The 25927-nt window shown below is 46.8% G+C and overlaps 1 protein-coding gene across 8 annotated transcripts in view; it reads left to right on the forward strand.

Annotated features, from left to right (window-relative positions):
- Positions 1 to 25927, forward strand: part of POC5 (POC5 centriolar protein) — a 544028-nt gene that overhangs the window by 117052 nt on the left and 401049 nt on the right. The window lies entirely within an intron of this gene.

Genomic DNA, 25927 nt, shown 5'->3' on the forward strand with positions numbered 1-25927 from the left:
CGCTTTCGCTTCGTGTGTACGAAAACAGTGCTTCAGTTTTTCGAGATGTCGTCTTCATCAAACCCTTCTACCCCGAAAACTGGCTTTAAAAAATGCCAGAATTGCAGGAAGAAAATGTCAATAACTGACCCCCATCGAATTTGTCTCTGGTGCCTCGGTCCGGACCATCGAGTTGACGAGCCAGGCTATGACCAACAAAGCTCTCAAGGAACGAAGAAGTAAATTGGCGGTGGGGGGGGAAGAATCTTCGATGGCCTCTTCGATGAACAATAAGGACTCAGCGGAGTCCAGGGAAAAGTCCCAAAGATATCAGGTCGAGGAGTCGGTCTAGAAAATCTTTGTCTTCTTCGAAAGAAGAGGACTCACTGATCTCCCTTTTCTTCTTCGTCTGAAACAGGGGTTATGAAATGTCCATCAAAACATGATTCCACTGAAAAATGGAAGGCTTTTAGAGCCTCTATGATGCAAATCTTTGAGAACGCGGCCTAGACCACCTGAAAGAAATCGCGAGAAGACCATGTCCCGACTCATTCCAAAAATGACAGAGGAAGGTCAGAGAATAGATGCTCTAAATCCGGCAAAAAATCGTCAAGGGTGTCGTCGATTGAAACCTCTCTGACACCTCATAAGAAGAGCAAGACAGGCCTCTCGGTGCATAAACCGAAGGCGACGTCAGACAAAATGGCGTCCGGTGACAAACCGTCATCGAAGTCTGTCGAAAGGTTTCCTCGACGCATCTGTTGAAGACTTACTCAACGCATCTAAAACGTACTCGACGCCAGTGTCAAAGGTAGCATCAACACCTTCCTCAATGGCACTTACATCGAAGGCTACTTCGACCCGATCGTTTGTCGAGGACAACATTGGTTCCGGCACCAACATCGATGCCTTTGGTGGAACCAAGGTCAATCCCTTCACACTCCACAGGTAAAATGCATCACCCGGTGCCTAGAAAATACTTTGTCTATGACCTCTATTTATGAGGAACAATCCTCTGATGAGGAAATTTCCCTTTTTGGGGTAAAATATGGCACAAAGGATGTTCCTGAAGAACTAATTGACCCTCAGTCCAAAATATCTGACCTCTATGAATGTCTACAAACAGCTAGTGGTCTTGACACGTCTCCTGAATTGGAATTCGTCAAACCTGACCCTGCTGATCATGCAGACTCAGAATATAGAAATCTTCTGAATAAAGTGGTGGCATTCATGGCGTGGAACAGAAATTCACCCCCTTACGAACAGGATGACATGACGGACATTCTCACTCATGGTCCTCTAAAGGCTCCTGTTATTCCTTTACACACAGCACTTCAGAGGAAGGTTATGGCCGCATGGGAAACCCCAGAATCTGGTCAGTGGCGAACAAAAATGCCACTAGGAAATACAGACCCTCTTCTTCTGACCCTGAATACTTAACTAAGCATCCTAAACCTGAGAGCCTGGTTGTACAGGCAGCCACATCCACTAGACAATCAGCATACCCTTCTATTCCCCCAGATAGGGACAATAAGAGAATTGATGCCTGGTCTCGCAAGATTCTTTCTATGAGCAGCATGGCTTTAAAGTCAAGAAATGTGACTTGCACCCTTGCAAGATTCACATACACCCTGTGGGATTGTATTACTGCAGCGGCTGAACATATTCCTGAGAGCGAGGAGCGAGAGGGCTTCCTTGCAATTGTGAAAGATGGAAAGGAGGCTATGGGGGAATGCCTTCAATCGGGACTGGGCACTGCTGACAGCATCAGCAGGTCCATGGCATCTAGCACAGTGCTATGCAGATTTGCGTGGCTGAGAAAGTCAGGTTTAGCACTGGATGTGCAATCCAGACTTCTCAATATGCCATTTGACGGCTTGAGGTTATTCAGCAGCAAGGCGGATGAAAGTTTGGAGAAGCTGCAGATCTCTAAGGCGGTGGCTAAGTTGCTTAGTGCCTCCATATGACAACCTCAGCAACACTCCCACTCCTACTCATCTTCCTGGAGGGGTCGTCATTTTTGTTTTGATTCCTCATTTAGAAGAGGAAGAGGAGAGGCCAGTCAGAGGACCACATACGTTTCCTTGTGGTGGATGAGGAAAGGGTGCTACCCCAGCAGCGGCATCTGTCCCCTCAGCCGCTGCTGCAGCCGCCGCAAAGCCACTCGGAGGCCTTGACCCACAAGACCCCAGTGGGAGGCAGGATCTCTCAGCATCTGAACGAATGGTGGGGCATTACTTCAGATGCTTGGGCACTGGAAACAGTAGCCCAAGGTTATTGCCTTCCCTTTCAAAAAGGCCTCAAACTTCCAGACCCCCTCCTGTTGCAGGAAATGTTAACCCTGCTAGAGAAAGGTGCAATAGAACATGTACCTGTAGCAGAGAGGAACAAGGGTTGGTGTTCCCCATACTTTCTCATATCAAAAAAGGACGGAGGATTGAGACCCATCTGGATTTAAGAAACTTGAACAAGTTCCTCAGGAAGGATAGGTTCAAGATGGTAACCCTTTCTCAGATCCTTCAGGCTCTCCAACTCCAAGACTGGTTGGTATCGTTGGACCTTCAGGATGCTTACCTTCAGGTGCCGATCCATCTCAACCACAGAAAGTACCCGAGGTTCGCGATTGGCAATTCTCACCATCAGTTTGGAGTTCTGCCATTCGGGTTGACCACTGCCCTGAAGGTTTTCACCAGGCTGATGGTGGTAGTGGCAGCGAATCTCAGGAGAGGGGGATTCATGTCTATCCTTACCTGGACGATTGGTTAATCAGGGCACGTTCATCCGAACAAGCACAGCAACATCTGAACATGACCTGCCACTTCTTAAACAGACTGGGCTTCTCCCTCATTTACAAGAAGTCAAACATGAGACCATTCCAAAGACTCTAATTTATCGGAGCAGTCCTGGATACTTCCTTGGGTAAAGCCTCACCTCCAAGGTGAGAGCTCACCACATTCTGCAGATGGTAACAAAGTTCCAGAATGCCCAGCATCTGCCAGCCTGTCTCATGGCATCCTGCATTTTTCTGGTGCCAGAGGCCAGACTGAGAATGAGATCCCTTCAATGAGCCCTCAGGACTCAATGGTCCCAATTTTAGGGGGCTATGTTAGATCTTTTGCAAGTTCCGGCCAGAGTGGCTCAAGATCTTCTATGGTGGGCTTGCAAGGACAATATCCTAAAAGGAGAATCTTTTTGGCAGCCATGGCCAGAGATTACAGTAGTGACGGATGCCTAACTCACAGGGTGGGGAGCCCCCACATCAGCGATCGTTGGTCTCCTTCAGAGTCTAAACTACACATCAACCTTTTGGAGCGAAGGCCAATCAGACCAGCACTGAAGGCGTTTCTGCCTTCTGTACGGGGAAAGAATGTCCTGATAATGACGGACAACACAGTGGCCATGTACTACCTCAACAAGAGAGGAGGCGTATGATCACTACCACTGTGCAGAGAGGCAATGCAGCTCTGGTTCTGGGCAATACAAGAAGGAATCTCTGTCAGCAGTTAACCTAGACGGAGAGCAGAACACTGCAGTGGACGCTCTGAGCAGGTAGAGCACATTGTCCCACGAGTGGGAACTAGCTCAGGAAGTCCTTCAAGAGATCTTCACCCTTTGGGGAACCCCTCAAGTGGATCTGTTCGCGACCAGTGTCAACCGGAAGTGTGAACTGTACTGCTCAAGGGAATTTCCTCTAAGAGGAGCTCTAGGGGACGCCTTCGTAGTGAACTGGGAATTTCCACTCCTATACGCATTTCCTCCAGTCCCTGTGATTCCTCACGTAATAAGAAGGTTGAGAAAGTTCCGAAAAACCATGATCCTAATTGCCCCAGATTGGGCCAGGAGGACGTGGTACCCGGACCTTCTGGACATGTCCATCTGCCCTCCAATACATCTTCCACAAAGGGGAGATCTTCTCTCACAAGAGGAAGGTCCGGCTCTCCATCCAGAGGTCAAGACACTCTGTCTTCACGCATAGTTTCTGAGAGACTGAGATATAATTATTGGGACTTCCCGGACGACGTAATGGAGATTTTCCTTTCGGCCAGAAGGCCAGCAACAAAATCCTTGTACAGGTGTTGTTGGAACAAGTTCAGTAACTGGTGCAAAAACAAGAATGTGGATCCATTCCTATGTAGTACACCTATGGTTCTTTACTTTCTATTACATTTAGCCAATCTCGGGCTCCAGGTTGGTACAATAAAAGGATATCTGGCAGCGCTGTCTATTATTTAAGTGCTGCTCAGAAGAAGTGTCTTACTTCAAAATGCCATTGATAGTGCAGTTCTTGAAGGGTTTCACTAATGGGTACCCTCCAGTCCCATTTCGGGTACCCGTTTGGGATTTAAATTTAGTTTTAAAGTTTCTTACATGCATCCCTTTTGAGCTTTTGCACTCTTTTCCGCTTAGGCTTCTCACCTTGTAGACAATCCTTCCAGTGGCAATTACATCAGCCCGCAGGATGAGTTACAGGCTCTCTCATGTAAACCTCCTCAAACCATCTTTCACAAAGACTAGGTTATACTTAGTCAGGCCTTCATTTTTACCTAAAATAGTCTGACTTTCATCTGTCGCAAAAGATCACTTTGCCTTCTTTCTACTCCCCCCCCCCCCCCCATATGCAAGTAAGGAGGAGGGAGGAGGAAAGGCTACACAGACTGGACCCAAATAGGGCTCTGTTTTTATATCTCTATATTGGCAACATTTCGGCAAACTGACAACTTTTCGTTGGGTATACTGGACACAAATTGGGCTTAGCAGTAACGAAACAAACATTATCCAGATGGATCATTTTGGCTATTACCGAATGCTACAGATTAGCTGGAAAAGAGCCTCCAGATGGTCTAAGGGCTCACTCAACTAGGGGCATGGCAACTTCGACGGCTCTTGAGAGGGGTGGCCCGGTGCAGGAAATTTGTGCAGCGGCCACCTGGTCGTCGATGCACACATTTTGTGAAACCTACTCTTAAGATTCCACTTCAGCACAAGGGGGTCTCTTTGCTAAGGCTGTTATACATACGGTCCATGATTAGGATTAAATTGTACTCCCTCCTCCAACGTTGTTTCAATTGGATGTTCTTCCCAAGTATTCCTCATCGACCCTCGCAGCCTACCCCGCTGTACAGTTTACGTCAATTTCACTCTGAATTCCTTGAGAGCTTGCGGTCTAAAAACACGCCTGATCAACTACTCATCTGGTTATATCGAAAAAACAGAACTGAAGCCAATGGGTGCGGTTCGAGCCTTTAATACTGCGCATGACGACTACGCCCGACAGCAGACCTAGAGGGACATCCATGCCACGATCTTGGGCACAGCGCCCCCTGGTGTGGACATTTTATTTTCCGAAGCAGCAAAGCTGAAGATACGAATATCTAAGATGAGGAATACGTGGGAGGAACATCCAATCGAAAGAATGTTACAGTTGATAAGTAACTTTTTCTTCTTAAGAAACCAACACTGGACCCTGACTATCTCGGCAACTACTGCCCCATCGCCCATCTTGCCATCCTCGGCAAGACCCTTGAGAAAGCTGTAGCCATGCAACTCCTCCAACACATCAAAGTCAATAACCTGTTTCGGTCATACCAACATGGCTTCAGACCAAGAGGCAGGACAGAAATGACTACCATCAAGTTGATCGATGTATTTAAATCCTCGCTGATGGCCATCCTTGCTTCCTAGTTCCCCTTGAACTTTCTGCAACATTTGACAGTCGACCACCAGACACACGCTAACAAATCTACATTGCTGCATGGGGGATCAGCGAGATCGTCCTCTGCCGATTCAAATTATTTTTTGCTAATTGCCAACAGTTCATACAAATGGATTCCTCCAGATCACCAACTCTACCCATCACCTGTAGAGTCCCGCAAGATCCATCCTGTGCCCTGTGATCTTCAGTCCCTACATGGAACCGCTCAGAACCATCCTTGCTCCCCACAATTGGTTGTCCATGAAATAAGCAAAAAAAATACCTAATTAGAAATTAGCAAATTGTATTTGGTCGAATAATTCAAATTACGATCTGAAGAAATCCACATCCACTAATAAGCAGTAATAAGCAGATGACGAGCATATCCACCTCAATATATCCTCCATCAAAGACATCTGCAGGCTCAAGGCCTGCCTTACATTGATCAAGTCCTGGATGTCCAGTGCTTACCTGAACCTCAACCCCTCAGACTGAATTCCTACTGCTGACCAACCGCACAGAACAACCCGACATCCAGACCTGACTCTCTGCTACGGACCTCGATGGCTTCACACCCCAGCTGGCCACCTGTGCCAAGTCGCTTTAGTTCAAAATTGACAGACACCTTGCGTTCAAACAGCACATAGGAAGGACACAAATGGCTTGGTACCAACTTTCTCTCGTACAGAAAATCAAGGCCTTCATTCAAGAAAATCACTTTAGATCCACTGTCCAAGCTTTGGTCCTCTCCCATTTGGATGGTGGCAATGCCCTTTTGGAAGGCCTTCCAGCGACTACCTTGGCACCCCTGAGATATGTCCTGCATGCTGCAACAAGACTCATTAATGACTCTACACATTCTATCATATCAACCTGACACTTATTTCGAGTGCACTGTTTCTTGCTGCAAGCCCATATCTTCAAATCCTGTTGCATAATCTACAAGACTGTCACCCTGAAATCCCTAAGCTACTTCACTGATAAACTCAGCATTTCTGGAGGCCTGCGATCGACCTGAAAAAAAAAAAGGAAATTTGCAGCCTTAAACTCGTACAGTGCAGGAAGGAAAGTACCAGAAGACGGGCCTTCTCTGTCTATGCTCCAAGACTCTGGAACCTCCTCCCAGTCAACATCAGACTTGGCCCCTGTCTTCTAATGTTTAGGAAAAGGCTCAAGACCTCCCTAACACCTAGGTCCTGTGAGAAACCAAAGGGTGTCTCACTCGCTATTCCTCCAGGACTTGTCATCCAGGTGGCCAGGACACAGCCATCGCTTTTAGATCCAGTTCTTGGGGGTGGACCAGTGCGGGAAGGGATCACCTAGGTGAGGGATCTTCAGGGAGTGGGGGTGAGAGAGCCAGTGGTTAGACACGGTATTCCTCCCTTTGCCGTTAATATGATCCCTCCTATTTGATAGGTTTCTCTGGTGTCCCAACCAACTCCCCCCCGCCCCCACTTTCCACACAAACACTGGGCAGAAGAAGAGGGCGCCTGAGAGACATAATGCAAACTCTTACACATCACATTGGACGTGTCCCGCCTAATTGAGTCAGGCAAAGTCAGGCACTTGGCTCTAAGTGCATACATCTGATACCAATTAGCTCTCTTCACACGGATAAAAGGAAGAACATGGAGACACACTCTGAGCAAGGCAGAACACGAGTAAGAGCAGAACTTCCAGGGCGAATGCTCTATTGGAGCACAGCAACGGACCAAGGGATGAGAGCCACGGGTGGAGAACACCAGGAGTACCCTGCAGGAGGTTGTTGCCTCCAAAAGGCTGCAAAAGATACTTGGAGAAGGCAGAGTCCCAAACAAGAAGGCTGCATTGTGTTTCCAGGATGCCAGCAACCCTCCCGGTTTAACAGCAGAGTTGGGGCCAAGCCTGTGGCGCTAACCTTGACCCGTATACTGGAAGACAGTAAAGACGAGAAATAAACACACGCAGCCGTTGAGTTGGCGAGCGACGTGAGAGAGAGAGGTGTGTGCGAAAGAAAGATTGAAGTGGAAACATTAGATCGCACAATTGAAGGCTGCACGCCTATGGATGAGACCCGAAGAAAGGCAGACCTGCAAGTGAACCTTGAAATAACCATAGCTGTAAACTCAGCGATGCTGAGTAACGGAGAGGTCCGGTGAAAGAAAGTAGCCCACTCAAAAGTCTCTGTGAAAGGTGAAAAGTTTGTAGCGACCAAGTGAATGAACTGGAAAAGCAAAGTGATTGATATTGACCCAGAGAAAAGGAGAAAGTAAACCGTGATCATTAAACTGTCTGTCCCACGTCAGGCGGGATGGAGCCGACTGCCGTGTTGCGCATAAATTGGGGACACCACTCTTGCGGCACATGCCCAATGGGTTCTGGTGCTGTGCAGGGTACTCAGGAAATTACTCTGACGCCTCACACAGACTTGCTTTCCTGGCTGGGCCAAGACCATGTGTGACAATTCTGCAACGCACGTGGGCCCTTTTAAGGGAGGTCTCTGATGGCCCGTCTAGCACACTGGGAGCAGAACCTCAGGATATCTGCATGAGGAGGGATACAAGACTTCATCAACACAATGGTCAGAAGGAAGGGAAGTAAATCTTCAAGAAGAGCCCACCACGCAATGGACAACTTCCCGGGAGGGTTCGAACAGTTCCTCTTTCCCTGCATTAGCAGGGCTCACCGGGCACTGGCCCGATGTCCTGCACAGGACTAGTGCAACACCATGCACCGAACCAGGTCAAGAATTGCAGTTTTGCGAAATCATACGCATACCGCACATGGACATGGGGATCGCCACAAAAGAAAAAGAAAACTGCACCTGAAAGTTCAGAAGGGGAAGGTGCAGCCACTGGACCACCCCGAGGCACAATGTTTACTGGGATGCAACAGTGATCCCTGCCACACAGATTGCTGGAGGATGAGGGCACATGTCTGCATGTCGGGATAATGCGAATGGCCGAACCTCGGGCCCAACAGAGGTGCAACATGACCCAACATGAGGGGAAAGACCTCTGCCTCTCTACGACGCTTGCTGGATTCCATAATCCAACTTGGCAGCACGGACACAACTGTGTCCTGAAACACACAAGACATGGAGCATTTGCAATCCTTTGAGCCCCATGTGGAGTAGACTGCCGCAATCTGGGAACCGTACCACAAAATGCCCTCATCGCTCTCGCCGTGGCTTCTACCGGGCGCACCCAAGCGCTTCCAAAGAGACCCATTAGCTCCTTGTGAAGTACTCTCCGGACTCTGCCACGCCCCGCGGAGGTGCCCTTACTGACCAGATTTAAACAGTTTCCCACAGGCCCTGATGTGCACATTTATTTGAGGGCATAACTAAGGACATGTTGCCACCACCAGTAGGACCAACCATCTTGTGGAGTGTACAAGAAATGGTGGAGCCAATTCCAAAAGGAACAGCTTAACACTGGTACCGCCTACGGTGCCAACAACTACCGGTGTGTAGACTGTACCGGATCACACAGATCCGATTCTCCTCACCCGGTACAGGCAAGAGAGATGATGATCGTGACGAGTTTAGTCAATCTGTCCAACATTTTCACGACAGGTTGACTGGCATAATGTAACACTTGGAGCTGCAAATTCTGGAGGCGCCCCCTTTCAAAAATGGGGTACTGGCAGAGGTACTAAGCCGAAAGCTTGATAAATCAGGCATACCAATGCAACCAGACATTCTCAAAGAAGCCAGGTTTTTGGAAAACCCTTCAATGTAGCCCCAATAGACAAACAGCTAGATGCCAGATACAGACGCAGCATGTGAGAAGTTATGTATATCAAGGAACCTACCAGTTCAATCAGAAGTGATATCCGCGGCACTCGCACAAGGTAAAACTCGGGCTTCAGCACAGGGTCGACTAGTGGTCTCATTACACTCAGGCAAAGAGGAAAAAGATGTGGACATTGCTTGCATGAGTTGTAGCGCACTATTCTGGTACGCTCCGTCCCACAAACTGCGAGGCGATCCTAGTGGCGTGCAACAAAAGATTATGGCAGAAAATGGAGAACTTTGCAGGGGACCTTAAAGATGAGGAAAGTACAACTCCTTTAAGGTTATGCGAGGCAAGACAAGTGGCCCATGACCTCTTGGAGTCAGCTGCAGGGCAGGGCAACGCAGCAGAACGAGGTATGTGCATCGAGCGGCAAGGCTAAAAAACTATGAAGCTTCCATCAGAAGTGCAAGATAAGGTAAAGGCATTGCACTTTGAGTCACCCTATTCTACCCTAGCACAGATGAGGCGCTAGTGAAGGACGAGGGCGCGTTCTCTGACTGCCAAAAGCCTCTCTGCCATCTCCAGGCAACCAACATGCTCGCCTTCAACTTTCCAGAACAAGCCAAGAATAGCAAGCAACATTGGAGGGTTGTTAGCACAAACCCAAAGTCGAGCAACGAGCTAGCCACGTTCAGGCCCTTAAGCAAGGGAGCACACTTGGTTTTGCAAGGGATATTGAATTGCACTCTGAGCCAGAGGCCAGAGAGAAAAGCTGAAGATTTGACAAGTTTCATGCTCCAACAGCATCGGACACCAGTAGGCGGACGAGTCGGCCTCCATTTAACATCTTGGAGGCAGATAACATCAGACCCATGTCTGTCCGAAATGTTCAGCATACTTCCCAACATCCTACAACCTGAAATTCGGCATGTGGGTAGGTTCCATGGTGTAGACAAGGTAAAAAGTATAAAATATACATTTTTAGAATTATTTTGTTTTTTAAGCTGTATGTAATGCTTACCCCTGCTATATGGCTCTGTGCTGTATTTCTGCCATAGTTCTACATAAACTTCAGCAGTTCATTGTTCCTAAACTTTTCACACTATCGGCATTCTTGCTGACATTGGCGGCACCCACTTCTGGAGTCATGTGAGTGACGCAAAACAGTGCTTTTGCAGTAATGCAGGTGACGGGAAACTGCATGTCTCTTCAATAGTGTTCGCAATGACATTGTCCATCACATCGTGGCAGATCTCTCATGATGATTACAGGAACACCACTTCCCACGGAGTTGATGCATGGATGCCATCTCAGCAGTATGAAGCCTACGTGCTTCAGCCGTACACGTAGGGATACAGCACTTTAAGCTAACGCTCTTCAGCCTTTGGCTGTAGATCTCGACACCAATAATGTTACTGCGCAATCTCAACGCTCTGAAGTAAGGATTACTGTGCGAAGCATGGGTGCAACTGCTAGTCAGTAATACAATACAGATTCCAATTGCCAATCCACCTCCATTCTCTTTCCCTATCACTCAGAAATTTTCACCAAATGGGTCAGAGGGACTCCAGAGGTTAACCCTGGATGCCATACAGATCGTTCATCCTCAGATTCACTCCGAGGCATACTGCCCTCCCCAAGAAGGAAAAAGCTGGATGGAGAACAGTTCTCGACCTGTCCAGGTTCAACAAGTACCTTCTTTTGGAGAAGTTAAAAATGGTCACACACAGATTGAGATCCTTAATGAAGGGAGATTGGATGTGCGCACTGAGTTTATAGGATGCATACATGCACATGTCAATCTGGAAGGGGCACAGGAAATATCAGTTTTCCAATACTGAATACACGTTACCAATAAAAGAAGTTTCCCTTTGGGCTAAATTCAGCACAAAGAGTGTTTACGAAGATCATAGAGGCATTGATGGTACACCTCCGCCTCAGAGGGATAGATATGTATTCATACTTGCACAACTGGCTGATACGTGAGTCCAGACCGCATAATGTGCTCAATTCAGTATGACCTAGAATTTAGTATTTACGTTGGGCCTGACATTGACACTGATTCCCAGACTGCTCTCAAGGGAGAATATACCATCCCTTAGAAAAGATCCGGAATATATATGCGCTATGCAAAGATTTCCTGGAATGCAATCAAATGCCAGCAATACAATTTCAACGGTTTAATGGCGTCCTGCGTGCTGGTGGTTCCGCACACCATCTTGCACATGAGAGAAACACAATTGCACTTGGCAGCAAGCTGGCAATCGAGCACACGGTCGGAGATGGAACAGATCCAAGTGCCGAAGACGCTCCACCCAGACCTCAGATGGTGGATTTGGGAAGAAAACGTGCCAGAGGGGTCCCATTCTTGCCCACTCCGCCAACGAATACCCTATCCACAAATGCAATTCTGACTGGCTTGCAAGCAGTAATGGAGCACTCGGACATGCACGATATCTGGACTTAAAAAAGGAATTGCATAAACCACCTACAACTGAATGCCATTTTCCTGGCACTGAAGGCCTTTCTACAGAACTTGCGAGGCGGATGGGTCCTGGTTTACACGGAGAACACAACAGTCCTGTCCTATGTGAACAAGCAGGCGGCACAAGATCTTCGGCCTTGTGCAGGTTGGCCTTACAGTTATGGAGTTGGTTAATACAAAATTAGATACATCACATTACTGGACATGCAGCAGGCGAGGTGAAGAATCCAGGTGGATGCCTTAAACAGAATGTCTTGCACACCCCACTAGTGGGAGTTTCGCAAGGGAAGTCCTAGATGAGATCTTTGCAACCTGGAAAACACAATTGCTGGATCTGTTTGCAACTCCGGAGAAACAAGAAATGTGCCTGTATGCATCCTGGAAGGGACCGGTATCCCAGGACGATGCACTCATTCTGCCATGTTATGGACACATGATGTACGCCTTCCCTCCAGTGCCACTGTTAACGAAGGTGTTGCACAAACTGAAACTGACCAAGCACTGTAAAATGATTGAAAACTCAGACTCTGAGACTGTTACAGCTGATGCCAGACCTTTTTAATCCGCAGGCGGGAGCAATTCTTCATCCAAACCCACAATTGCTTCCCTTAGCAGCTTGATACCTGAAGAGTTAAGGGCCTCATCCCAAGTTGGGTAGTAAATCGGCTGCAATAACGCCCAACGCAATTACCGTTACTGCCACTTGGTCCGGCGCTATTACCATTGGATTACAAGTGGCAGTGGCGGTGTAAGTCCCAATTTTGTTTGAGTCCATAGGACTCAATGAGGCATTTGCGGCACAATTACTGCAGCAGTAATTGTGCCGAAAATAGGCAGAAAGTCGGCGTGTTCACCTCCAGCTTAAAGCTGTAGATGAATCCTCCAACTTTCCCCCAAATTTGTGATCGGGCGGTGTGGTAATGGGGCAGTAACGCTATTACCGCCCCATTTTTACAGCACCGCCCAACTTGTGATAAGGCCCTTAGTCTATTGAGACTTGCAGCTGACGGAAGAAAATATGACTGTCATTAAGGCGTTGAGAAAAAGTACTACGCAATCTCCAGTAAACTAGTAACTGGACACGTTTTTATTCGCTGGTGCTTTAATGGAGGGAGAAACCAGCTGCAGAGAAAAATAAATGGGAACATACCTCATCTCCAGCGCCACGAATTTCACAGAGAGCGAAGTGGTTAGGTGGCACTTCAACAGCCTTATGAGCTTACTCTTCAACGTGGAGGACACATGCACCATGGGTGCTGGATATAGGTCTAGCAGTAATGATGCAAAAAACATTGGACCAACACCCACAATAAACTTGAGATGGGTAGGCCTCAAAACAGCCTTGCTGTTGAGCATTACGCGAGCTCATCGACTAGGGGAATTACAGGCACTAGTTTCGGCAGAACCATATATAATCTTCCACAAGGTGGTGTTAAGAACCCAACCTGCATTCCTACAGAAAATAGTTTAATCATTCCTTATCAATGAGGAAATAGCCGTGCCTGTCTGTTCTAAGGATCATAAAACTGATGCAGAGAGATTGCTACACTCACTAGATGTGTTCAGGGCATTAACATTCTTTGTGGAACGTACTAAGGCTACAAGGGCATGTATGCAACTTTTTCAAACTTTTGCACGAGCTACCGTTGGCAGGGCCACATCAAAGGCAACAATCGGTTGCTGGTTGTGACGGCCATTATTAAGGCTTACAAAGCTAAAGGAAAGAAACCACCAGAAGGACTTCATGCTCATTTGCTAAAGGTTTACTCTGCGTCAATCACTTTTCAAAGACATGTTCCTGTGGTCGACATTTATAAAGCACTCTTTCTGTAAACCCTATTTATTACATAAAAGTTCAAGGAGTGATGCAGCATTTGGACAGGTGCTACTAAAGAACCTTTTTTTTCATTAAAAAAAAAAGATATCGGCGGTAACGTACCAACCACCCAAATATCTGAAATTCTTTGGCATCTCCAATATGTATGGAGGAAAGGGGAATGTACGTAAGGGTAAGAAAAGGTTCCTCGCCGTAATGCCAACTGTACTGTTAGTTCAAAGAGCCCTTTCCACCATACACACTCCCCTCTTATAAGTAACCAAGTTTGACTTAAGAAAAAAAGACTGATAGTTAGGCAGGTTGCACAAGGAAAGTGTCACATGGGGGCATGGCACGTGGATCCGGGTGAGAAAGTTCTACAAGATGCTGCTATGTCCCCGTCCCCTGTTAGTAGGACGTGCCATCAGTATGGATGAAACGGGACTTTGGACTAAGACTACAGTTGTTACTACGGCGAGTAACCTTATATGTACACCAGTGTAATACCTTGGTACAAAATTCCTATGATGGAGACAGATGGGACTAGGAGAAGCATGTGAGTGTGAGTGGGTAAAAGAAAAGAGCCAAGTCTTCAGGGAAGGACTGAAACGATGGCAGGAAGAGGGGAGTGTGATGGGTCAGAAATGTGAGGACAACTTGGTATAGGGTTTTCACAAATTTTAACTCAAAAAGGGTTTTGATAAATGCCTCACTATCTCTAACCTAATGAGGATTTCTCTGCCTATCAAAATAAACTAAAGGAAACACTCTAACAAAAGGAAACTGTCCCTCACACTTAAACATACATCAAACTAAAAAAGGAAATACATGGCAATTTAAATGTAATAGAAATAAAAGTTAAATTCAACTTAGACACGACGCCTGTATTTCCTTGTTACTTAGGTTAAAAAGCAGGATTTTCAATCAAAAACTAAAATAAAAACATTCCTTTTTGTAGCCAAGTTTGGATCATAAGGTTCTTCTGGTTCCAAACGTGTACCACTTGGACTTCAACAAATAGTTCAATTAGATGAGAAGTATTTGTCTTTCCACTTATAGCAAATGTTAACACAACTTCTTCATCTTGAGAAACTAAATACTTCTACAATTCTTCTGTATCAACAAGAGAAAGTTTGTCAGGATGATACCCAAACAATTCATGAAACACTTTAGACTCTTTTGCCACTTCTTCTGTAACCAGAAAACCTTCTACCACAATACTTCAATAATTTCTTCCTGGTCCACTAACCTTTCAGGACTACCACTATAAGGTCCCTATCCTGGTATACTTGCCTGCCAGGACAGAAAGCTCCTCCTAACACGACTACAAGTACTCTGTGGCAAGGTCTACCCTCAAATAGTTGGGAGAGTCTTTAACTTTCAACAACTTCGACATTCACAATCTCTTTCAGGAAAACATGTTGCACATTGATGTTGTTCATTCCCCTCTTGATTTTGCCACAGGCAATGCAGGTTATGCTTCACTCCACCTGAACACTTTATATCAGGCGGCCCCCTCTCCTTCCACTTCTGGTTTCCCGCTTGCACATCATGTTTCTCTTACTCCTGCTGCTGTTTGGCTTAGACAGTACTTGTTATTTTGTATAACTATTGCCTCTTCATTATTCTGGCAACCACAGTTACAATCTTCCTGCTATTCAGCCAACATGAATTATAAGCTCTGCCAATTATTGCCCCCTTATTATTTGCTTTGGCAATGCTGGTTCTTATTAGCTTGCTTCTGTATTGCCTCCTCTTTGCTTTTGTAAAGGTGCTGACTTTCATAACATTCCAAAGTTTGTATTTCGCCAACATGCTTTCTTTATATTAGTTTGGTATTCAAAACAATAGTTGGAGGTCAGCGGTCGCATACAGATCGTACCCGGATTACCTTTCAGTGGTAAACTCACCAGATTCTGTACACGTGTCGGTGCAAACCGCTGACACTTTTCATTTTGCTTCTTCTTCCGGATCTGTCTGGCCAGGAGGCTGTTTCTAGGTACCTGTGGCCAACTCCGAACAGGAAAGTAGCTTTCTTTGCTCTGTGTTTCCAACGGTGCTTGCCAGCCACCGGGACACTGCACGCGAACAAAAGTCTCTCGCTCTCTACCAAAGGAAAGTTTCTGCAATGCTGCTTCCCGCTGCGCGATCTCTGCAATTTAGGTTATAAACCTGGGAGGCCCTCGCACGACCATCATCCGCTTCAAAAGTAGCGACATCTCTGGCATTTCCTCATCTCACCCACTTCTGCTTCTCTTGCAACTGCAACAGATTGTTTCTGCGACCACACCCTTGTGTTCTAATGGTCTGCACTTGAGAGGGCCTTATATATTCAAAAGTCCTGCTCCAGTGCGGGTCATTAGAACCACTAGACTCCATCTTGCAGTTTAGTGCCTATGAGTCCCTCTTTCCTGTCCCAGTATGTAGGGCATAGTGGGACTGGAAGTCCCCAATGTTATTTTTGTTAATTTCTTCCAAAGGAAGCACTTTAAAATGATTGGCTTTCTCTGTTTATTAAATGAACTGTTAGGGAAAGGTTTTAGAGGATTGGATATTTGGTTCAGATTTAAGGGATAATTATATCTGTTAGAAGTCAAGGTATAAATGTCTTGTTTCCCAACTATATAATTTCTCTGGTATCAATAAGAGTCTTTTCTACCCTCAATGGGGTTATCTTTGTGAAAGGAAGTCGGACTCTGACAAAAAGCCATCGTATATACTGGCCCCATATAAATCACCCTCTCTGAAGAAGACAAATACAGCATCTCTCAACTGAATCCTCTTGTTCCCTTGGGATCCTTCTCCTCCCAGGTGATCCACCCAGCTAACAACGCCCCAATTTTAGGATCAGGTAGCGGCTGCCTTCCCCTGGCCACCTGGAAGGAGTCTTCAGGCTGGGTTTTTGTGAGGAATTCACAGGATTCATCAAACGAGTCAAATGGAATTGGTGCGTGCAAGTTCCAACAGGTGGACCTAGCTTCGAGAAGCAACTGAGCGCTTTACAGAGGTATACAACAGTAAAGGTGCATAACTGAGCTCTTTTCAGAAGTAACAGGGGGGCTGATGCAGAGGGACACAGAGGAGGGGTAAACCTCTACAGCGTGGCAGGTGGGGGCGGGGGGGAGATGGCGTCTAGCGAGTCAGGTGGGGCGGGGGCAACGTGATGGCCTAGTTGTTGAGGAGGAGAGACTCCTTTTAAGAGGTGGGTATTGAGCCCTTTTCTGAATTATAGGAGTGTGGGGTTGACTGGGAGGAGGTTCCATGGCGTTGGCAGAGAAGGCTTGTTTCCTGGTCCTTTTCTTTTTGCAGCAGTGGATTTCAAGTCTGCACGTATACTGGATTCTGGTGGTGTGCTGTCCGCCAGAGATGCTGAGTTTCTCCACAAGGTAGCTGGGTGACTTGAGGGCGACTGCCTTATGGATGAAGCAGCAAGACGTAAAGGTGATTTGTGCCTGCAATGGGAGCCAGTGAAGATTGAGGGCCGGGGTGATGTGGTTGTATCTGCGTAGCCCCTTGATGAGGCATGCAGCCACGTGTAGGACGCTTATCTGGGGCACAAGGGAGGACGACAGGAGGCCTTAAGGGAGGGCATTGCACCCATCCAGATGGCATAGGACCAGTGCTTGAACAGTGGATCTAAAGATGTCCAGGGGGTGGGGAGTGCCTTGACTTTCCGCAGGAGGGAGAGCTGATGTCAAGCTGTATGAGTTTTCTTAGCTATGTGTGTCTTTAAGGAGAGGTGTTTGTTGATGTGGAACCCGAGAGTCTTGGCGGAGGAGGTGAGCTTGTTTGTGAAGCCCTCAGTGTTCATGGTTGATGGCCAAGTCTGAATGTCTGGGTGCTCAGTGCTGTTGGTGATGTAAGGATGACATGGTATCAAGAATAGGCAAACCCGAGTGATCACAGTTCAAAACTGTAACGCCTAATCTAAACCTAAATCTAAGACGGGAGCATGCTACAACCATCAAATTAAAATTAAGGCAGTCCTAGTGGCGTCTTTTCAAATAAAACAGGCCTATACTGAGAAGAACCTACTGCCAATCCGTACTACTAATACAAAAGGGTGTGGGATAGGGTTCACAAGAAAGAAAGAAGTGTTCGCAAATGATAAGTCAGGGTGTGTTAGCCGGGGGTCTCCCTTCCCCAAATTTTTGAGGAAGGGACAAGGCGGGACTCCTAAGCATAGCACACTCTCAAGCTTTCCCAGCATGAGACAATAGTTCCGCTTCACGTATGCAGGCCTTCGGTAGCTGCCTTTTCTACAAAAAGTCTCTTGCCCCCCCCAAGGGCTTGATGGGTTTAAAAAATAACAAACAAAAGAAGTTCTGTTCCAAATGTATGTTGGGTGATGGCTTCACTCCTCGGTCCCGCTCTTCCCCCGACCCCTCAAACAGTTCTTATCAATATCAGGATCTTTGGAGGTTGTCTCTCCTGCTTGCAAGGATCTGATGGGTTCAAATAACAAACAAAAAGTTATTTTGGCTTGCACTCAACGTGATGATTTTACCCTGGGTCCACCCCCCCTTTCTGGGCTTAGACTCTTCTTGAATATCAGCCTCCCTACGTCGGGTTCAGTCTGGCTTGTATTCTAAAGATTTCTTATTCTTGCCGTCATGTGTCGATGGAGTGATAGTTTTCCACCCCTTGGATACCCCCTCTGCCGGGCTCAGACCCCTCGATGGGGTGATGGTTTTCCACCCCCTGGATCCCCTTCTGCTGGCCTCGGACCCTTCGATGGGGTGAAAAGTTGTCACCCTTGGATCTCCCTCTTCTGGGCTCAAATCCTTCTCAAATCTCAGCCTCCCTCTTTCGGGTTCACTACGGCCTTTCAGAACAATTTCACCTGTGACACTCCCAAATCTTAACATCTTTTTGAACAGTTCACCGTGGACATCCCTCTGCCGGGTTCACTTTTGTCAACACGCTGTTTCTTGGGTCTTTAGACTTTATCCCTCTTTATTGGCATCCCTCCATCGGGTTCACACTTGCCGTTTCACAATTCCTTCTACTTTCTTCTGATGCAGGACTTACTCCCCTTGTGTTCTCAATGATTGGGTCCGTCAAAGACTTTCGACTGTACAGGGATTTAGCTAGACTCCTGTATGACCACTTTGACCTTTTCCTCGCGGCTCCCCTAGGGCCGTCTGGTATCTAGTTTAATTCAAGACAGGATAAACCAGTCTCTCTCGGGTGAGCACTCGGTGGTGGCAGACCCCTCTGCAGCTGGTCTTCTTAGCAATTTGCAGTTCCGTGAACTTTCCACACTTTGCCACTTTATCGGTTCCCCTTCGTCTCTCCAGCTGTGATGAAACATTTGGCTTTTCGCTAGATCTGGAGTCAAAGCCGGTACCGCGGTAGCAGGCATCTCCCTCTGTCCTGCTTATCAGCCTAGGCACGCTCCGTTGACATCTGCTGCAACACACTCGGGCTATTGTTCCCGGTCTTACGTTTCCTTCAACGGAGGTCTCACGTGTCTGGGTCGGAAAGGGCAATGTTGGTTCTCTCCTTGTCAGCCTCTCGCCGCCTTTCTCCTCCTCTTGAACCGCCGTGCTTGGGTATCTCTTTCGTCGTGCTGTCTGCCATACTCGTCTTGAGCTCTCATGCTCCACCTTTTATCCCTGTGGTTATAGGGCCATCTGGTGTGTGCGGTTCTGGACGATTGCATGACTTTGCCTGACCTTTGGGTCCGGACATGTCGGGTAAACTGTTTAATCTGTTGTCTTTCATTCTGGGATAAAGTGTTTGTGTCGGAAAAAGGGGGAGGTAAAGTTCTTGAGTATTTTGCGTGGTAGGATGGAGAGAAGGTGTAAAAAAAGGGGGAATTGGTAGTGTTTTATCTGAGCAGGTTGGGAGTGCGGGAAATAATAATCAGACTGACGGAAAAGTGAATGATGGAGTATTCGGGTGAAAACTAGGAAAACAAGGATTCTGGGAGTTGTGGTGTTTTAGGGTAACCTGATTCTTGGTTGGTTTACCAGAGTTGTAGAGGTGGTAGGATTTTATTAAGGGAGCTTCTTTGGGTAGAAGGGAGGTAGATCTGGAATAACCAAAGAAGATCTCGGGGACTTCTTCTTCCGTAGTATAGTACTGCGTCTCACCTGGGGCAAGCCCCCAGGCATAACCCTGGGCTCCCCATCCAGGTGATGCTCTCTTGCTCGTACGCTAGTAGGGCTGGGGTCTGAGTGTCGGCCCTTCCCAGGCCACCTGAATAAGGGCTTCCTGAGGTCTGCTTGGGAGAATACCCTCAGGTTTCTCACAGTGAGGAGAAGGAATTTGGTCTTGGAGGCATTTAGCTTCTCCAGCATGGGGTCTGGCATGGATTCACATGCTCGTGAATATTCCCCGTCGTTAGGCCGGGAATCCTCGGTATAGAAAAAAATCAGTATCAGTTTTGTTTCTGATCTGTCTTTCTTAGTAGTAACCAATCACTGGTCTCTGGGTCATACTGCCCCCAGCCAATGACTGCCCTCTCCCTAAGCCCCGCCTCCGGCAGCCATCCTCAGATTTGGTAGCATGTAAAGTAGCAGTATGACCAAGTGAAGAGCCGCAGAGGGGTAGGCGGGAGGGTTTGCATGTGAATCCATGCCAGACCCATGCTGGAGAACAACAGTTACAGGTAAGTAACTTGTTCCTTTTCCAGCATGGGGTCTGGCATGGATTCACATGCTCATGAATAAGAGAATACATAGCAGTACACACATGCACAACCACGGGAGGTGGCAACAGGCTCAACATTAAGCAATACAACAACTCAACATTAAGCAACCCTTACCTCCTCACCAGGCGAACAGGTTGCGCAGCACTGCTTGGCCGACCCTGGACTCCTCCATGGAGTCCCGATCGACGCAGTAGAATCTTGTGAAGGTGTGCGTCGACCTCCACGTCGCAGCCCTGCAGTTGTCCAGCAGGGGCACACCAGACAGGAACGCCGTGGTGGCAGCGATCGATCTGGTCGAATGGGCTCGGACGGCCGGGCAGTGGTCGGTTTGCCAACCGGTGACAGTGCATGATGCAGCCGGAGAGCCATCTGGAAATGTGAATCCATGCCAGACCCATGCTGGAGAACAACAGTTACAGGTAAGTAACTTGTTCCTTCAAGTATGCACTGGACATCCAAGACTGGATCAGCGAGAGGCAGGTTTTAAGGCTGTGGATGTCCTTGATGGAGTCGATCTTGTGGTATAGCTGTGTGTTGTTGGCGTATTGGTGGATGTTGTGTGTGGCTGGGAGGTCTCCCAGCGGCACCATGTATAGATTACTGGGGCAAGGATGGAACACTGCAGGACTCCACAGGTGACGGGTAGCATTGGCGATCTAGAGTAGTCCATCTGAACAAACTGCTGGCGGTTGGCGAGGTAAGACTTGAACCAGTGCAGGACAAGGTCGCGATGTTGGGTGTCCATGAGCGCCTGGTTGTCTACTGTGTTCAAGCAGCCAAGAGGTCGAGTAGAAGCAGGAGGCAGGGTTGGCCATCGTCAAGGATGTTTAAGGTGTCGTCGACCACCTGTATGGTTGCCGCCTCAGTGCTTCATCTGGGTCTGAACCCAGATTGGTAGGTTTGGAGTGGATTGTTGGTGTTGGTATTGATGTGTTGCTGCAGTTGCACAACTACTGCTTTCTCGATCTTACCTAGGAAGGGGAAATGGGCAATTGTCAGGGCTCCCCACCATTCACATTTAAGACGTACAATCAGGGTGCCTAGGAGAGTCAGGCTGTCTAAGGCTGGGGCCGGAAGTAGGGGATGAGTTATTCATTAACGCGGTGGATAGCTGGGTGGTGTTTCTGATAGTACATAGTATTTTTCCCTTAACTCTAATTGCAGGAAACCAGTGCTTTCCCAAGGCAAGATGGAGACTCCGATAAACAGCCCTGATTGAGCATGGGTAATTGTGAGGTAGTTTGGAATCTTATCTAAGATTCTAAACTGCCTTTCATTATAGTGAATCATAGAGCAGGTCACAGCAGTTTGAGCTCCAGAAAATATAAGTGAGTTTGAGTACTGCACATGGAACTTTTAAGGCCATACCAACTTGGAGCAGGACCAGAGTCTTTTCAGTCTTAACCAGAGAAGTTTTGAGTTTTGTGCAGCTGAAAGCAAGTGAGAAGAATCATCCATTAAGAAGTACCAGTGGCGAGAAGACCGAGAAGAAGTCAAGCCTGTGGCAGTCGTATGAGAGCTAAGTGAATTGATTTCTGAGAAAGGACATTTGTAAAGAAAAACTGTACTATGTTTGAAAGGAAAACTCAGTTCATATTAATGGCAGCTGGAAACCGTGAACATAGGAAAGAAAGTCTATGTTCTATTAATTGACTTTGTACAGTACTAAAATGAAGAGCTTGGACCTGTTGGTAATGGGGCGATGGTTCTCTAGGTTGTCTGGCTCCAGAGTGGGTTCTTTTTGTTGAGGGAGGATTTGTCCTTTCTTTAGAGTCGAGGGGAAGGTGCCTTGAGTTAGCGAGTTGTTGATGATCTAAAGTTAGGGAAGGAGAGCTTCTGTGGGGGAGGTTCTTGAGGATGGATGCTTGGAGGATGAAGTGTGCGATATGGTTTTGAGGTGCATGGTTTTCTACCAGGTCCTCTGTAGGGAGTGTCTTGAATGTTGTCCAGGGTGCTTCACGAGGAGGGACGTGAGGAGAGTCTGGGATGTATAGCTGGTGTCTTGTGTACTGGCGAATTATGCTGATTTTGTCGATGAAGGTGTTGATGGCAATGGATTTTTCGGTGGAGTGTGGTATTGCAGGGTTGGGTTGCAGGTTGACGCAGTGCTTGACTGCTTCAATGAGGGCTCTGCTTTTGTTGTCTACTTCTGCTATCATCTTCTGATAGTAGGAGACCTTGCCTGTGTTGATTAGTTGTCGGTGGGTTGCTCAGATTTCCTTGAAGAGCGCCAGGTTGAATGCGGTCATGTAGCGGCGCCAGGCTTCCTTTTTGTTTCCTGGCGACTCTTTTGCTGAGGTTGAGTTCTTCCGTGTACCAGGGTGCTTTTGGTTTCGGTTTGCAGATGCGTTGCTTCAGAGGCGTGTGTCGGTCTATTGATGTTTAGAGAGTGGCGTTGAGTGCTTCCAGTAGTCGCAGTTTGGTTGGGCGTGTTTGGTCCATGTGAGGTGGAGGTTGGTGAGGTCTCAGGTGGAGATTTGTGAGGTCTTCCGTGAGGGCTTCCACTGGGTAGTTCTTGACTGACCTGAAGGTTTGTCTCATTTCTGCTGAGAGTGATTGACTGAAGTGGTGCACAGGATGTTGAAAGTCACGGCCGGGTGGTCAGGCCAGTCCAGCGGGAGAGGAGAGCTGTTGTGGAGGGAAGGCAGTGCAGTGATGATCAGGTCGAGGATGTTACCTTTCTCGTTCGTTGTATCGAGGAGAGCTTCCTTCATCGGTTTGGTGGCCTTATTGCCTGGGAGGTTGAAGTCGCCTAGGAAGATGAAAGGGTTGGTGTACTAACAAAGGCATGACTACCAGCTCAGCTCTGGTGAAATTAAGAAGAGGGAGAGTGGAAAAGCAGCATACAATATAGTTGACCACATCACCCTACATTCATTAACTAAAAAAGCAGTTCAACATTGGGGCTAAAGTCCTTGAATGGCTTGATTAATTCCTGAAAATAATGCTTCTACGTTGTCAGAATGGGCCATTTCTTATCCCAACCTTCCACACCTCCATGCACTATGCCACAATGATCAGCCCTCTCAGCCTGGCTCTTTAACATCTACTTGATGGCATTAAAAAGCCTACTTTATTCTTTTCAGTGCACATGTCAGTATTGGGCAGAAGATACTCCTCATCTAGCTCAACTTAGACCCTAACCAACTCTGCCCTCTCATACAATATCATCCATATAATGGGTGTGGGAGTGCAGTCTACGGTTGAATTGAGATCAAACTGAAGTGATAATGTCTGACTGTAAGAATCCGATAGCTCTACCATTCCCGTGAGACCTTCAAACTTGGAGTCACTTTTTACCCTGTGCCAAGTCAGTAACATCATCAAGAAAGCCAAATTGCAACTGCATTTATTACAGAATATCTGACAAATTACGCCCGAAGAACATGATTGGTTGAAGCCCTTATTTTACCTGAAGAAAGGAAATTGGGCACTATATAGTGTTGTTTGCTGAAAAATATGTGAACAGACTTTTAGTAGCTGCTACGTGAATCATAAACTGTGGTTATGCCCTAATCAACTGTAAATAAACAAGCAATGTACATTTTCTAAAGGTCATGTGCAGCTTGATTTTTAATTATTTAGACAGAGATCTAGTATATTAGTAACAAAGCATACATTTCTCTGTCGTACACCTCTTGATTTTCATAGACAAAATATGAGAAGTGTTTCAATTTTTATTACCAAGTATCAGTATTTCTGGTTTTGAATGGGTTCTGGTATAGGCAACATGTATTCTGACCTGTCTGGTCTTTTTCAAGGCGATTCTAGTCATTTCATTTTTAAATTCATGTACAATAAGCACATTATTGTGGAAACAATCAATATTTAATCCAACCATTCAGCTCCTCTCTGGCACAGCCCACCCAACCATCGGGACTTTCAGTCGGACTTAGTAAAACTTTAAGTAGGGTAGGCTAGAAGGGCTTATGGATAGAAGGGGACTGTGGCATAAAGGTAATGTCACTAATGTGAGTAACATTTCTCTACTCTTGGGTCCTGTCCCCTTTCCTCCAGACTTTTGGACATTTCTGAGCATCTATATGAAGGTGGTGGTTAGAAGATTAATCTTCCACAGAGCAAAGAGATACTATTGCCTGTCCAAAAGCAGCATAGTTTCTTGAATGATAATCAAGTGCTTGTGTAATGCATGAGGGGTGCCCCAGGTCTCTGGGTTGCAGATATCTTCTAAAGAAATATGCCTCTGGTAGGCAACCAAAGTTTGTTTCCCCTAAATGCCTATGCTTGACGTCAGCCCTTGTGGAGGGGTGTTGCCTCTCAACTTGTAGGCTTCTAGCAGCGTAGAAACCAACCAGCGGGCTAAAGTTGCCTTAGTTGTCATATCACTTAAGTAGATTTAAGGTAGAGTGTTTTTGCAGAAACTGTTTAAAAACCCATTGAACTGCCTTTTTAACAACCAGATTGGCAAGCAAAATTGTCCATATTTAAACTTCTTTATTTTATGGTGTTTTGTTCAATACAATGATGTTTCTCAAAACATACAGAAAAATTTAGTTTTCCTAGGTTTAAATTGACATTAATACAAAATCTCAGTGATATTACAGTAACAATTATCAAAGCTACATTAGTATAAAACATACCCAATAGTCAGATTTCCTTAAAACCAATCAATTTTCCTAAAAACATACCGTTCATCTGTCCTTAATAAAACCTAATTCATCCAGCATTCTTTTTACTTCAAAAGTTAAAAACAATTCATTACCTGCATTCACTCTATTCCAAATATCAGTTGAGCTCTTTGCTTAGAAGGAAAAACAGTCTGAAGTGTTGCGTTCTGAGTTCCTTAAGCATTGGACATTCAATTACTACATCAGATGCCTTTGCAGGCAGAGAGTGGGGGGGGGGCAGATCTCTGTCCTCTGCTAGGGCCTCCCTCTGGAACAGCCTTCCTGCCTATCTCAAAGTTGAGCAGGACCACCTAAGGTTCTGGAAGCAAGTCAAGGCCCCTCCTTTTTGCTTCAGCTTTCTCTCTGCCTTGCTGATGCCCCTGTCTGCTGCACAAACTGGTCACCTGGCCACCCACTGAACTTACGGGACGCGGCTCCTGCACTACCATTTGCCCCTGCACTTCCTCCGGGCCTCCCAACCCTTTAGGGACTGTATCTGCAATCCTACAGTCCCCTAACTCCCTGCACTTATGAGCCACTTCCCTGGCAGCACTTGCATGTTCCATTGCACTCTCCTCTCCTCCCATCCCTGGCTCTTCTCCTCCTCCCTCCCCCTGCACGTGCGCGATCTGAATGACATAAGGTCTAGTAAGATTGTTGTGTTGTCCTCCTTCTGTCTTCCCTGCCTTGTCTTGTCGCGCCTCGAAACACTTGTGTACATGCGTGTTATAAATGACTTATTTCATATTTGTCTGAGTGTTTGCATCACTCTATGATCTTTACAATGGCTACAAATAGTCGTGAGTGGATTACGTTATTTATCTCGTATATAGTGCATTTCACCAATAGGGAAAAGATTGAGATGAAAACGCAAAAATGGGGCTCTCGCCTTAGGGCAAGGAAATGTTACCAGATATTTAGGTAGCATTCCAGGGGATGAGCACGCCTAA

The sequence above is a fragment of the Ambystoma mexicanum genome, chromosome 6p (genome assembly GCF_040938575.1).
Source record: "Ambystoma mexicanum isolate Mex_15411 chromosome 6p, UKY_AmexF1_1, whole genome shotgun sequence".
Taxonomy (NCBI): Eukaryota; Metazoa; Chordata; class Amphibia; order Caudata; family Ambystomatidae; genus Ambystoma; species Ambystoma mexicanum.